Here is a 15000-nt window from a genome sequence, read left to right on the forward strand (position 1 = left end):
TAATAAAAGTAAGAGTGCCTACTACCAAAACCCGCACATTTCCAAGCTTGATAACCTATTGCGCTATTTTTTGCCAGCAATTTGACCTTTGATTCGTTGGGATTGTCTGGGCGCTTTACAGCCTGCTTACAGCATTACACAGGCATAATATTTCCAGCTACAAAGGTCTCCTTCACGCACTTTGACGTGGTTCGATAGCATGAACTTTGTCAGGAGCAGACAGTGGCGGCGCTCCGACGTAAAGCCGTATTACCATCAGCGTTGTCTTACGAAGTGCATGGGTGCCTTGCGTATAATTTTGAAGATAAAATGGGGTGGGTAGTGAAACAAGTACGCACCCCACCTCCAAAATACGCCCAAAACGGGTTTTCTTCCCGAACTCGACCCAACTCCTTCTCAAAGTTGAGGTGGACTCATCTCAATGTTGGAGTGGGCGGGGCCCCCTCCCCCAATTTAATATGGAACTACATCCTTACTAGGAAACTTCGTCCACCGTTTTGGGGACGTACGCAACTTTTGTGCTACCACTATTGAGCTTTTTGGCGTTTTTTGGCAGTTTTGGCAACTTCCGTGATTTGGGCCGCGCTTTGTAGAAAAAAAGAGGAAAACCGCTGAAAACAGGGGAACGTTCCTGCCAAGAGGAACGAAGCCTTATCCATCCCCGAATGCTGCCATTTTCGGCGCCTTCCCCCATGAAGCCACCAAGAGCAGGTGATGCGGCAGCTGGTCGCTCCACGAGCACCAACCTCTCTTATGTAACTTCGGAACCATCACCCTGCACGCTTGATGTCCCTCGGCTCTTTAGACGCTCCATGACTGGTGGATGATCGGATCAAGCGGGACATCTGAAGTTATTGCCATGACCTTTACCTGACGCTCAGACGAATGTTCACGGCATTCTGTGAAGGAAAGCCATCCCGGAGAGCGATGTGGCCACCAACCACTGCAAGCGGTGGCGTGTAGGGGTCGTGACATTTCCAAACATGGAGTCGTATTTCCTGAAACATGGGCTTAGAATTGAAGAGCATTTGGCTGCTGCACTCGCAACGTAGAACAGTTTCCGCCTGTATTGGTTGATGATATGCGCATCAACCGTGCTTCATTAACGCTGCATGACTGCATAAGTATTATGCTGAGGAATGCGGCTTAGGTAAGCACGAGTCTTACACCTGAATCTGTTCACCAAAGAACTTGTGTTTGAAAGAAGCACGGTATGCCGAACGGCGGAACTCGATACTTCACGAAGCGCGAGGGGCTCGTAGTGCCCCTTGCTCCGCGCTGTATCCTGCTCGCAGGCAGTAAACGCGGCTCGTCTGCCGTTTCAGGGTAGCGTGGACACCCAGCTGGGCTGGTTTTTCGTCTCAGACGCGTCGTTTTTGTCCACCAGCTGCGCGTCGCATCAGAGGGCGCTTTTTCGCCTGCCCTGGGCGGGATCATGAGCGAACTGTCGTCGACCCGGCCAAGCCGACTGGTTGCCATGCCGACGGTCTGGACGCAGACTCCGGGCGCTCGCAGACGGCCTGCTCTCCATGCCGTTTGCGCCTGGCTTTCTTTCGGATCGCAGGTGGCCCGACTCTGCCGGCTTGCAGTCGCATGACGTCATGCGTTGCTAGGCTGCGCCGCAGGGCGGGTTAGCTTTGCGGCGCAGCCTATAACGCCAGCTGACTTTCTAGTCGAAGATGCTGGAAAAGCGGGGATGTTCTGAGCATTGCTGCCACTGCACGCTGTGCCGCTGGGGCGCAAGCAGAATCTCACAATTGAGAGGGACAACTCAATAATCTGTTACTGAACACGGAGCTTGATGCGCCGCAGGTACTCCCAATTTATGACATATCGTGGTACAACATCACATGCTCTCGATGTATTTTTTTACGTGCATACCTGAAATATTTCACCGCCAGAATTAAGTCACGTGCATATCAATACACGCCATAAATTCGGTAACTGCGACGGTGATGGAAGGCACGTGCCTCCGAGCGCTGTTATGTGCCCATGCCCCTGCTGTGCTTACGGCGTCAGGATAGATAGGCCACTGTGTCCGTATTGTGCCAATCAAATGGACCGAAAGCGGATAAATGGCCACGACTGAGCCCAGCACCATTCTGGAACACCTCACTTCGTTATCGCCCATACAGTCAAAGATTCGGCGCCATCAGCATGGGCGCTTAGGTCGGACCGGTCACCAACTACTGAATATGTGTTTCTAACGAGCCCAAACAAATGACACATACTGTTACACGAGCGCGTTCCCCAGACGACAGCGGCACGTGAAGTCAAGGGAGGTTACATCGGAGGTCAGCTGTGTTGTCATGGGTGACGCTCAGCGAAAGCGTAACGTATACACGAGCGTGTTTTTGTCACGTCTTCCACTGGACTTGTTGCCAGCTGGACTCCACCGCATGTGACGTCATCGGCGCCTCGGAGCAGAAGTCGCTGAGCGTTGTACACGGTGGTGTCTTCTTCTCCCACGATCCCCGCAGCCGCCTCACCTTCCCGTTCAGTTTGACCGGCTTAGCCCTAAATTCGCGTCATTTGAAGACACCTCTCGCCCCGGCCAGCTTAATCATGTGTTATGAGCTCCTGGTGCCGGCAGCGGCGTAAGAATGGGTCATAGGGAGTGCAAACGTCGGGACGAAACCGGACGGGTGAGTTGATATGATAACGCAAGGTTTGGCGATAATGCGCAGTCTCGATAACATTATTATGAAAGGGACCACACGGAGTAAAATAATGACCGAACAAAGTGTGGAAAATATGCACGCAACATACACGGCGCATCATACTAAACTTAATTAAGTTTCTTTGACCAGCCCATTGATTCAAAAAGGCCTGGACGCTCATTGCTTGTCTTCTCATCTCATCGCTTGTCATCGATTGTTTTGACCGGTTTTGACGTTTTGTACTAAATATCGGCAGCTGGAGTACGTGGAGTCGCGAAACGACTTCCAAGGTATCGGCCGACGCACCTTCGTCAATTCATGTGAACAATACGAGTTTGTGCGGCGACGCACGGTTGTGCCGATAATCGTCGGGCATGCTGGGATTATCTGCATTTCGAAAAACGGCGTCGAATGCAACACGCTGTCGTCGAAACCGCTGTCAGGATCGTGGCAAAACGTACATCATTGCGTGTGCCGATTCGTTGCCTGTATTTAACGCTCATCTATTCTTCATTTTGTGCACTACCCCGTCCAGCTTTCGACTCCACATTTTCACGTTGACCAAATGTTGATCGGATGATCGCTCAGTCGCTGGCGGCCAGTTTTTGTTTGTTTGTTTTCTAGTAAAACGACGAGGCGCGCTCGCGCTTTTGTCGGCGTCCGTCAGCCCTTCAATGATTTATACATGCATTCATTCGTTCGTTGTGGCGAGAAAAGTGAGCCGTAGTGACAATGAAATGCATTAGGCCACACACACTGGGTGAGTAATAATTTGCAACAGGTGCGATAAGGGGACCTACGAAATGCAGGAAAATTTCAGCGGGGCTCACTGCTATGGCAAACAACAATACTATTGACCTCACAGGGTGTGTTTCGGAGTCACCAAAAGCATCGCAACACAAAAATACTGCAGCAGCATTGACAAGTGGCAGTGGCGGCATTAGAGAGATCTGGAATTTACAGCGGTAGGAAGTGTGAGATTGTTGAACTTTTGGAATGCATAACAACACTCCAACCGAAGTGGAAATCCGGAGAGCGAGATTTGGACGTGCCTGGCAGCTAACACATTACACTCGGTTCCCGTCTGGCAACCCGACAGCCTGAGTTCAGTTTGGCCCAAAGATGACATTAAATGAATTCCACAGTAATGTAAACGCAAATCTACCACAGACGCTTGGCGAAGCAAGCGCGGAAGCACTTGTATATTATTAATCTATGATACACGTGTTTGTTTTTATTATTGGTAATATTATCGTTGACCGGCTGCTTGCGAGTCATCTACACCGCTACCAGTTTTGACTTGCAGAGGCCCATAGGTCTTGGTCAGAGTTTCCTTTATGGCAGAGGCTGAGTATTCCGAGCGTCGTTTGTTCTCCCTACCACCTTTACCATCGCTTGGCCCGCGTTCTTCGCCGTTTATCGCACCCTATTTTCCAATATCATCAGGAACTCCTCCATGCGACCTCAAGCACGCACCCCTACAGCCACACTAAGGCTCTTTAATGCATGATATCGAGATACAATTTAGAACCTGTTCTTTCCAACCACCAAAAGCAGATTCGCGCCCCATGGGAGGGCGGTACCAGGCGCCTGTGACCTCTGCCGCCGTCGGCGGGATCTGAGAGCTCACACGAACCGGTTAGCCGCAATGCAGCGTCGTGCCGCCTGACGGCTCCGGCGTTATGGATATGTTGCAGTGGCTGTGTGGTGAAAATGCGATACTTTATGCATGAGCTCGGATGAGAGCGGCGATACGAAGGCGGCGCGACAGCGCGCTGCTTCTCCGAGGGCGGACGGCGCAGCGACGGCGGCACGCTGACGACCGGGCGTGGGCTGACATTACGCCGTCCCTCGCGGCCACGCCGTAGAGCGGCAGCGCTGCTTCGGTTGCGAAAATCTGAGATCCCTGTAAAGATTTTCAAGCGTCAAGGTTTTTGCTGGCAAGTTCTGAGTTTTGCTTTGGCTGTTTGCCCAGCGTATGCACTGTTCAGGGCTGGAAGCTTGCGCAGTGCTTGAAGGGCTAAAAATTAGTTATGAAACAGCCACGAAGACCATCCGTGTTTGGGCACGCCGGTCCACAGCATTAGTGCTATCAGAAACGTCCGGAGATGTCTCGGCAAGATGATGAAGCCGAAGCAAAACAAATTTGGCAAGTTTTCTGTGCCTTTTTCGTGTTGGAATACCAGCTACAGAAGATGCCGCGACAAAGTCTCGAAGCTGTTTGTAAAGCTTTTACGAAAATTATGAAGGCTTCGTGTTTGGATGGGTCGGCTGAGCCAGCCTGATCACATCCCATCCCATTCCATGTCATCTCATCCCATCCCGTCCCATCTCACCCCAGCCCATCCACCCGACGAAACCCGATCCGATCTCGCTCCACCTAACGCTTTTGACAGGCTTACAGCTTTGCAGCCCACATGTGATAAGTTCATACATTGCAGATGCACCGCTGGACAAGTCCTTTGCAAAAGCATTGGGCATGCTCATCCATTGCAGATAAGCTCAGCAACGTTTTACCAAAAGCATGATCCAGTCAGTTCAGAATCACTAGGTCGAAGAAATCACTTAACGAAATGACACTGAGCTGGTGCCCAAAGGTCACGAACAAGGCAGAGTGCGCTCGATTGTTGGCGAACGCATGACCAACCTGCCACTTTGTTATGAAAATTAAACCGCCGTATTGAAATTATGGCTGCATGAACATGAACTGTTTTCTACGTCCATGATGTTCAGACTGCTATGGATCCCACATTCTGTTTTTGGCTCGCTCGCTTGCTATGCCTCCCATTTTGCGAGGTTGCCATTTTAGCTGGCTTTGAAGCTTATTGCGCACGCAACCTGTGCAATGTTGGCCCTTGAACTGGTAACAAGCATTCAAAAAAGTTCGACGAGTCTTACACTGTAGTTTGTAGTTAAAAGAAGTCAATTATCGACGTTGTTAAGAGGCAGTTTTCTGTGGGTGGTTGAAGTTGCAGGCATCTAGCAAACACCTTTTAAGCATATTTCTCTACGAGTAAATTCACTTAATCGTATAGCGCACGGTTACTTGATCTATATAAAGCGCACAATGTTTTCCTTCCACCTAGCAACCACTGGTGAACCGGTGGCCAGGAGTGCTCCCGCCCGGGGTCTCCGCTACCCCGAGCGGAGAACACAACGGAGTGCTTGTGCCACTCCTTGCCATGAAATGGGAAGGAAAACAAGTAAACAGAGTGTGCAGCGACGACACACGAATAACGATCGCACGTTTGGTGAGAAATAATGACTTGACGTTTATTTATGCATTCAATACCCTCTTAACAACATGGCATGATGCTTAAGCAGTATTTTGTATTGTCAAAAATAATTATTAATGTAGAAAAACTAAATACGATTGTCGATGACGTGTAATACTTGATGCCCGGATTACAAATGAGATGTCAGTATTGGCCGTGAGTGGCCTTAAATCAGCGTCACGTGACTCCTCCATCGACGGCGCCTGTCCATCCTGGGCGTCTCCCCCCCCCCCCCCCCGTGTCTGCGACAGCGAATGGCCGGCGTCACCACGGGCATGTTGACCCTCCAGACGCAGCTAGGGCCACACGCCAATAACATGTCCACGGATCGGCCCGTCGTTGGTGACGGTCCGGCCGCGAGGGGTGCGCGCTGGGGCGGCGCTAGAATAACATGCGGTCTGCCGCCGGTGTCCGGTGAGGGTGGGTAGGCGCTGGGCGTCAGCCCACGCCGCCGTGAGATGGCCGGCCATCGGCGGAGGCGGTGGGGGGGGGGGGGGGGGAGGGCGGAGCCGAGGCCGCCGCACACCGCACACCAAGCGTCTCCGCCGTGGTGGCAGGTGTGAGTGATGGAGCCATTTGCCAAATTCCGTCGAGGAATCGACGAGTCGGAATCACCTCGGGGAAATTGGCTTTGTCAAATGGCCCGGTCCTTGCCCTCAGTGCGGTGAAGTTAGCCGCGGTGCGGCGCCGGAGATTGCTCTCGTGCGGCGCGCTTATTGCGGCTTGGTATCCACTTAGGAAACACCGGAGGGCAGCCTGCGGCTGACTCCTTGGTCAAGCAGACAATTGCGTACTGCAGTGGGATTACGCAACAATCCATTGGTGCTGGAGACTGCTGATAACTGTTCATGTTGTGGAGCATATCATACCAGTGAATTAGCTACGTAGTAGACAGTCCTGGTGAGAATTAAAAGGCCGCTATTTGTAGCTACTTTAAATTTTGTTGACGTTTCGTCTGTTCAAAGACGTTTTATATTTAGCGATGTATAAAGCCTATAATGGATCTTTTTCTGATCATAGAGTATAAGCCCACAACTCTGCTAATATTACGATAAAACACAAGTTAAGAAATGTTGCCGGAGGGCCTCCTGGTCATCATTCCGTCTCATCACTGCAGGCATGGCACACTCACGTCAGGTGTATGTAGCGCTGTGGGGACGGACGGCAGGGGTGGGATCTACGCCTAAATGATTTACATCTATATCAACTGTTGTCGATACTAAGTACAAAGCAACGGTGAGCTGTTACGTCCGGCACACATAATATCCAGACAATATTACCTATTTAGATACCTAGGTCTTAAAATACCTAGGTCTTGAAGCACTTACCTGGGCCATTTCGCAAGCCGTTAAAACACTTCCATATATACCACTTATTTTAAAGTACTAAGTGAATGTAAATTTTTCTTTGGGGATCGAGCTTTCCGGGGTGGATCTTATCCATTCGACAAAACCGCTACAGCCTGCACCAATGTTTTTGATCACGTACTTCACGCTGTTCATGTGACCTTCTGGGTCTGTTTATTTCATCAGTCATATCATACGTCATCCAGTTCAACTCTCGCTCGGGATGCACAGGACAGAGCACCAGGTTATTTAAATTTCTTCATTCCTCTGCTTAGCGAGTAACATTTGTGGGGATGATCGTGTTGTCTGCACCAGCGAGCGACTCGGTCGCGTGACAGCGCTCCGGTGAGCAGTCCGGCCGCGTGACAGCGCACCAGTGAGCGGCTCGGCCGCGTGACAGCGCTCCGGTGAGCAGCTCAGTCGCGTGACAGCGCACCAGTGAGCGGCTCGGCCGCGTGACAGAGCATACTGCAGTGGGATAGTGAGAAGCCTTGTATTATTCCAAAGGGCTCAATCTACGTTGGAAACCGGTCTCTCAACGCCCCGTTATGGGCGGGTGTCATAATGAATGGCTGCAATTTAGACTGGCCTTTATTAAACGGAAATGAGCTTCCTTTTAGCCCCAGCTTGTGGCGATTCGGACTAATGAAGCTTTAGGTTATCATGAAGTGTCCTTAGATGTCGCGTCCGTATGTTTGTTACATACATGGTTTGACCGATTCATTCTGTCATACCCAAGTCTATTTAATCAAAGCGCGCGTGGCCCTGACCCGGATGGAGCAAAGAAAGCTGTGCTGCCTGGAGGCAGTTGTATCGTTAAAATGTGTGTTAATCTTCTACACCATTTGACAACCTCTTACGTGTGACAACAAAGGTGTATCCAGATAATGCAAGCGCAGATTCACTCGTACGAGAAGCATAGCGCGCAGATATTATCAGTCCGCGCCGAACTCGTTTGATGCGTGTAAATCTCACCACAGCCACACTTGACTTGCCTGGCACGCGTGAATCAGCCCACGCAGGACTTATCTGGTACCTGTAAAGCTCGTCGGTTCTCTTTTGACATAACAGTGACCGATAATCCGTTCATCATAAATGAGGTCATTCAGTATTGTGACTGTGATAAAAATACCTAAAAATGATGTGTTCCGAGGACGGCTGTGTCTGCCGCCTTTGGAAACCTGGTCTATCCACCAGCGAGACATGTTTCTGAACATCGTCCCTGACCAACATGAACATAAATTGATCAGATTATTGCTTGACCACCAGCACCATTATGCCCTCACGAGAATCGTGGAATAAAATATTGTTAGTTAAGCAAAAGTGATTGTCCGTTCGCCCGCGGAATCGCGACCTACAATTGACAGGCACTCTCTTTGGCTTCTGAACGGTCTGATGTTTCCATGTAATGCCAGTGTCCACTTTCCACCGTGAAAAATATTGAGTACTAAATGGTGAGGACCATATTGTCGGAATGCCACTCACGGCACAACGAACCGGCTGAAGTGCTGCGATGCAGGAGAGATTAACCAGCGAGTGCTGTTTAAAGCAGCCTCACACACCCGACGTGCTACTCCCATCCAATTCTGCGCTCGTCCCTCGTTTCTACACCGGTGTGGCTGAAGCCGGTCTGACCTCAGCGTGACCTGTGACCTCCGCAGCGGCAGTTGCGGGCTCCGTCGCACCCCGCTTTGTCGGCCGCTGCGGCAGCCTCAGTCACGTGCCTCGCCGCTAGGCGCTGGTGCCCAGCAGAGGTCCGCTGGAAATTCGGAGCCCAATATTGGTGCGGCAACGTGTCTAGACGGGTATCCCGGGACGCTAGCAACCGTGACGGTCTGGGCGGTGTGCGTGTCTGTGTATACCGGTCCAGGCGGTGTGGGTGTCTGTGCATACCGGTCCAGGTGGTGTGTGTGTCTGTGTGTACCGGTCCAGGTGGTGTGTGTGTCTGTGTGTACCGGTCCAGGTGGTGTGCGTGTCTGTGTGTACCGGTCCAGGTGGTGTGTGTCTGTGTACCAGTCCAGGTGGTGTGTGTGTTTGCGTGTACCGGTCCAGGCGGGCGTGCGTCTGTGTGTACCGTCCAGGCAGCGTGTGTGTCTGTGTGTACCGGTCCAGGCGGTGTGTGTGTGTATATGTGCACCGGTCCAGGCGAGGGCGTGTGTCTGTGTGTACCAGTCCGGGCTGTGTGTGTTGTGTGTGTGTGTGTGTGTGTGGTGTGTGTGTGTGTGTGTGTTTTGTGGTGTGTGTGTGTGTGTGTGTGTGTGTGTGTGTGTGTGTGTGTCTTTTTTACTGTGTGTGGTCGTGTGTGTAGTTTGTGTGTGTGTGCCGATCTGTAACGTTCCGAGCGTGTGTAGGTCTCTGCGTGTGTACAGGTCCGGGCGGCGCCGTGGTCTAAGTGTACCAGCCCTTGCCAAATTAGAAAACACTCCCTTATAATAGCAGAAGTTGCATATACAGGTCGGATAATTTCTCGTAAGGCACGGGTATTAAGGGGTCAGAATCGTCGTCACAATGACGCGCGTTTAACCATTTACAACAAGACTGCACTCTGTGCCTCTATGCGGCTAGGAGAGGACTCCCCCTCCCTCTCCCCACCTGTTTTACTGCACAGATCCAAAGCAGTCGCACCAAAATAAAGATGCTTATGCGCGTCTTTGCGTTCATAGCTTCAACATAACTTAATATGGATGTGCCCTCTTTGCAATGATTGTTATCACCTTTGAGCATATAAGCACGACGCTTTGAATATGTCTTCTTCTTTATCCATTCTCTCCTGCACCACCATTTCAACGCCCTCCCATTTTTTAAGACAGTAGTAGCAGCTTTATTCCTCGAGAACGGCTAGGAGATGGACATATGAATATATGTATATATATATATATATATATATATATATATGTATGTATAGAAATCTCTATATAAAAATACATATATATATATACAGATCTATATATAAAGATACATATATATACAATATATATATATGTATATATACACATCCACCTTTCATCCCTCCCACGACGATGTAACTCAATCGTGATGATTGACCAATGTGTCCCATATCGCGTCTCCCCTGACGGAGTTCGTTATTTGTGCGCCGTCTGGTGAGCAGCCCACTCGGTCGCTGCGGGCCGCGCATCATTACCGCGCCCCTGACCTGACCCGGACGCGGCGGCGTCTGATGAGCACGGCCCGCACTTGCGCCGGCGACGCACAGTCATTGCACCGAGGCAAGGTACCGCTGACGACGAGTGAAGCGCTAAATATGCGGATTGTGAGTGTGCCTATAGCAGAACGTGTCGGGAATAACGTCAGCAATGCTGAGTGTCCTGGCCCGCCGGCGGCAATTTCGGGAGCATTCTTGTTTGGATTAATTCAGTTAGTTTTCATCTCTTACATTGTGTTAGACGATCTACTTGCGGTTTAGCGAAGTACCTCATATGTTATGTTCACCACCCAAACCAGCCTATTACTGTTTGAGGTGTGAATAGACCGTGTCTGCCAGTAATGTAATTGTTATTTGCTCTACGAGATTAGTTTGTGCTTCCGAAAGCTCGCTTTTTAACCCAAACAGTGGGCTGAACAGCGGGATGCTACGTTTGCATCTTTCTTCTCTCATGATGCAATAATACTGTTGCAACTGATGTCACCGCCGACATTGATCGTGTGTGATCCTGGTGTATGAAATAGGGACTATCGCTCGATCACCAATGCAAAATTTTAAGCAGGACTCTCGGGCGCGTCGCTGTCCAGCCCAAACATTACATTATCACATCAGAGCGAACATATTTCTGAAATCCGCGGCGGTACTTGTAGTACTCGGCACGAAATGCACATATATTCTCATCCGTCTGAAAACCTCAGTTGGGCTAAGCAGGCACTCAGCCCCGCTGATTTCATCGTTTCGTTTCTGTTCCAGCACGTCAGGATGTAACTGAGGAGCGTTATTGGCAGCGTACAACGGCCACGTAGCATCAGTGTTGGAATACGACGACATCATTTGGGCGGGAGCGGCTGATTCCCAAATGGCGCCGGTCGATCGAGAATAGCGGACTAGCTTTTCACGTGGTAATAAATCACACATCATCTGGGATTTGCAACTTCTCTATTGTTGCGATCGATATCATACGATACCATACGATACGATGCGATACGATGCGACACGATGTGATACGATACGATACGTCCCGTAAGATACGATATCATACGATACCGATAGGATACGATAACGATATTATATGATACGATATTATATAATACGATATATATGATACGGAAATCGTGCGATAGTGTCGCAACCATTTATCGTCAATGTCGTCGATTATCGTCTTACATTATTTCAAGATATCTTGTTGAGAATCTCGTGGGTCAGCATAATAGTATTTCATAAGAAACATGTCACGACGCAGTGAACATTCCAAAATGCCGCTGCGCTGGTACTTTTACATGCACCGAATATGTCAACCCTCACCAATCACCTATTTGTCGCATCACGAGCGCGTGTAATCGCTGGGAAGGCTTCTCTCGTGCTGAGGTTGCCGGGAGAGACGAACGTTTTATTTGTAACGCTTTTTTATCTTGAGCACCTTTCACCTTGTGGATGCGAAGAAGACTTTGAACGGCAGTTTTCAGTATTCAGAACTAATCGTCGCATTAACCTTTACACGCAAGAGACGCTGCACTGCCCGATGCGAGAATAAGCCGAATGATGAAAGACAAATGTCACGTGACCATGATGAGACGGCCGTGATTTTTCTCATTACTGCAACTAAATATAGTCTTCATAGGTGTCCGGTCATTATTCCCGCGCGGTGCGCTTTGCGCAACCGGAACTCGCGCCGCAATAATCCCGTGTCTATTTGCGTTACCTGCTAGTGTTTCCCCAGTGATGGAGTCAAAAATGTGGAGCGGGGGAGTGTGTGTGTGTGGTGTGTGTGTGTGTGTGTGTGTGTGTGTGTGTGTGTGTGTGTGTGTGTGTGTGTGCGGTGTGTGTGTGGTGTGTGTGTGTGTGTGTGTGTGTGTGTGTGTGTGTGTGTGTGTGTGTGTGTGTGCGTGTGTGTGTGTGTGTGTGTGTGTGTGTGTGTGTGTGTGTGTGTGTGTGTGTGTGTGTGCGTGTGTGTGTGTGTGTGTGTGTGTGTGTGTGTGTGTGTGTGTGGTGTGTGTGTGTGTGTGTGTGTGTGTGTGTGTGGTGTGTGTGTGTGTGTGTGTGTGTGTGTGTGTGTGTGTGTTTTGTGTGTTGGGGAGGGCGGTGATCCCTGCACGCCAATAATTGCTGAGTGCCTCCGCGCTGTAAAGATCTTTCGATCCTCGCTGCCCTAAAGCTAATGGTGTAATTGCATCTTGTTTTTGCACACGTGATTTATGTCGTTGCGACCCATTACACGTCGGGGAGATGACTGGGACTTCAGAACGTCTACCGCAAATAAATAAATGCAAGAGTTGGAATGCATTACCTGCTCCCTTACTGAAAGCCATCCGACTGGCTATTTGGCACAGCAAATACTTGCACATTTGTATTTTATGTTTAGACATTGTTGTAACATGCCTGAATGACCGTTTATCAAATGCTGTTCTGCCAGTCGATTTGCATCACAATGGTCACAGCTTTTCATCACACCACAACTCACAAAGACCCAAACTAGTGCAAACGCGGGGGCGACTCCGGCGGAGTCGGAGTCGCCGAGTCTGACACGCCGTCAACCGTCACGGTCACAGGGGTGCCTGAGCGCAGCCCGCGGCTTCGTCCCGACCGCCGCTGGCGGCGCGGTCGATGCCGTTAGTGACGTCATCGGTGGGCGTGGCGTCACCCGTGACGTCGGGGCAAGCCCGCGGGGACAGGGTTTGAGAATTCGGAAATGGATTAGGAAAGAGGCGGGCGAAGGTTGAGTGGGTTTCAAGGTGGGCAAGCTGTGCCAGCTGAAGGTTTCAAAGTGGGCAAGCTGTGCCAGCTGAAGGTTTCAAGGTGGGCAAGCTGTGCCAGCTGAAGGTTTCAAGGTGGGCAAGCTGTGCCAGCTGAAGGTTTCAAGGTGGGCAAGCTGTGCCAGCTGAAGGTACCAGCTGAAAAGCGAGTGGACTTAAGAAGCGTTACGCTGCGTTGTCTATGCAAATGGCACACAAATAGGGCCATTCAAAGACGCACGCCCAGCAGCTTCATTTGCGTAGAAAGCCATTTGAAGCCGGAAAGCCGGTTACCGCGGCGGACGCGACATTAATATAAATAGTGCGCCGGCGGGCCCGGCTCGCCCGGCGCGCTGTCACTGACTGCCGCCCTCTGCACTGTTCTGCACTGACTGCCTCTGCGCTGTTCTGCACCGACTGCGCTGTTATGCACTGACTGCCGCCCTCTGCACTGTTCTGCACTGACTGCCTCTGCGCTGTTCTACACCGACTGCGCTGTTATGCACTGACTGCCGCCCTCTGCACTGTTCACTTCCGTCAGCCGTGTGGCGGCCCGCCTGGTGGCTCCGCTTCGCCGACCCTCGCGCCAAGAGATGCACTGGTGGCGGGTATGTGGGTTGCATCAGGCTATGTTGGTGTGTGAGCATGGATAGTGCGATCTATTTCGAGCTTTATGAGAACGGACTTCTTAGGTTTATTCTTTGGACGCGCTGGACTTTAGGATCGACATCAATTGTTTGTTGTTGACAAAAATAGACGGTTTCCACAGTCTGTTCCAAAATTGCCCGCAATTTTACTGCTGTTCTCTCGTTACATGGCTGTGCTTGACTGCACTTTGAAAAATCCTTTTATCTTGATCGTGATGTCAGGCACCACGGTTTGTGAGGTCGGGAAATCCGAATTTATTCAAGTAATTATCATTTTGCCATCCATTCTGGCGTGAACACCACCAGTGTGTGAGAGGACAGGGAACTTTTCACTAACCCTCTTGTATGAGGTTTTCCTCTTTCCGATGCTCTTTTGTCTCACTGTGGTCAAGGACACTAATACTGCTAATAATACTGATAGGTGCGAAGCCTCGCAACTTATTAGTAGTACATAAAATTGTTTATGGTTCGCTTGTATTTATAAACAATTGCCTTTATGTTTCACGGAGTTTTCAAGCAATTTGACTAGCTCATTCCAGGCGTTCTTATGATGTTTTCCGATAAAAGTGGCGGCACACCACCACGGGTGTAGTTTCAGATCTATTTGTGTAGGCAAGTCCACCCAAGGGTACTTATATTGTCTGTTCTGTGTCCACAATAACCTCTACACACCCGCAAAGCTGGTTTGTGCACCCACAAAAACAACTGTGTTGATATATTACGCCGGCCTGCACGGTCACTGCGGGGACCAGGCGTCCCTGTTACCTCAGCGTGCTGGCAACATATTGATGTCGGGGCGGGTAAGCACCCGCGTGTTTTCCCACATGGGGTTTCCCCGATGAAAGGGGTGTGCGTTTACAATGTGTTTACACCGCGTGACTGTGTTGGGACCCTGGCGGCAGGCTAAGATCCTGTAGGTTATTGTGTGAGGATCTGTGGCAGAATAGTTAAGATCCTAGGACGCTTGGGAGGCGAGGTTAGGATATGAACACCTCATCATGTAATGTCCCGGCATCCAATCCAACGCTCTCCAGTATAAGCATTTGAAATAGACAAAACCAATGCTGATTTTTTAAACTTTTTTCACAAGTCCTTTCAATCAGATTCATATTTTCATGTAATCCACGAGCATTTATGTGTATGCATACATAAGGGATGGAATATATATATATATATA

The 15000-nt window shown here is 50.1% G+C and overlaps 1 protein-coding gene across 1 annotated transcript in view; it reads left to right on the forward strand.

Annotated features, from left to right (window-relative positions):
* LOC119107885 (serine/threonine-protein kinase BRSK2) overlaps nt 1-15000 on the forward strand; it is a 111119-nt gene that overhangs the window by 48432 nt on the left and 47687 nt on the right. The gene's annotated exons all lie outside the window — the stretch shown is intronic.

The sequence above is a fragment of the Pollicipes pollicipes genome, unplaced genomic scaffold (genome assembly GCF_011947565.3).
Source record: "Pollicipes pollicipes isolate AB1234 unplaced genomic scaffold, Ppol_2.1 Scaffold_6686;HRSCAF=7923_pilon_pilon_pilon, whole genome shotgun sequence".
Lineage (NCBI taxonomy): Eukaryota > Metazoa > Arthropoda > Thecostraca > Pollicipedomorpha > Pollicipedidae > Pollicipes > Pollicipes pollicipes.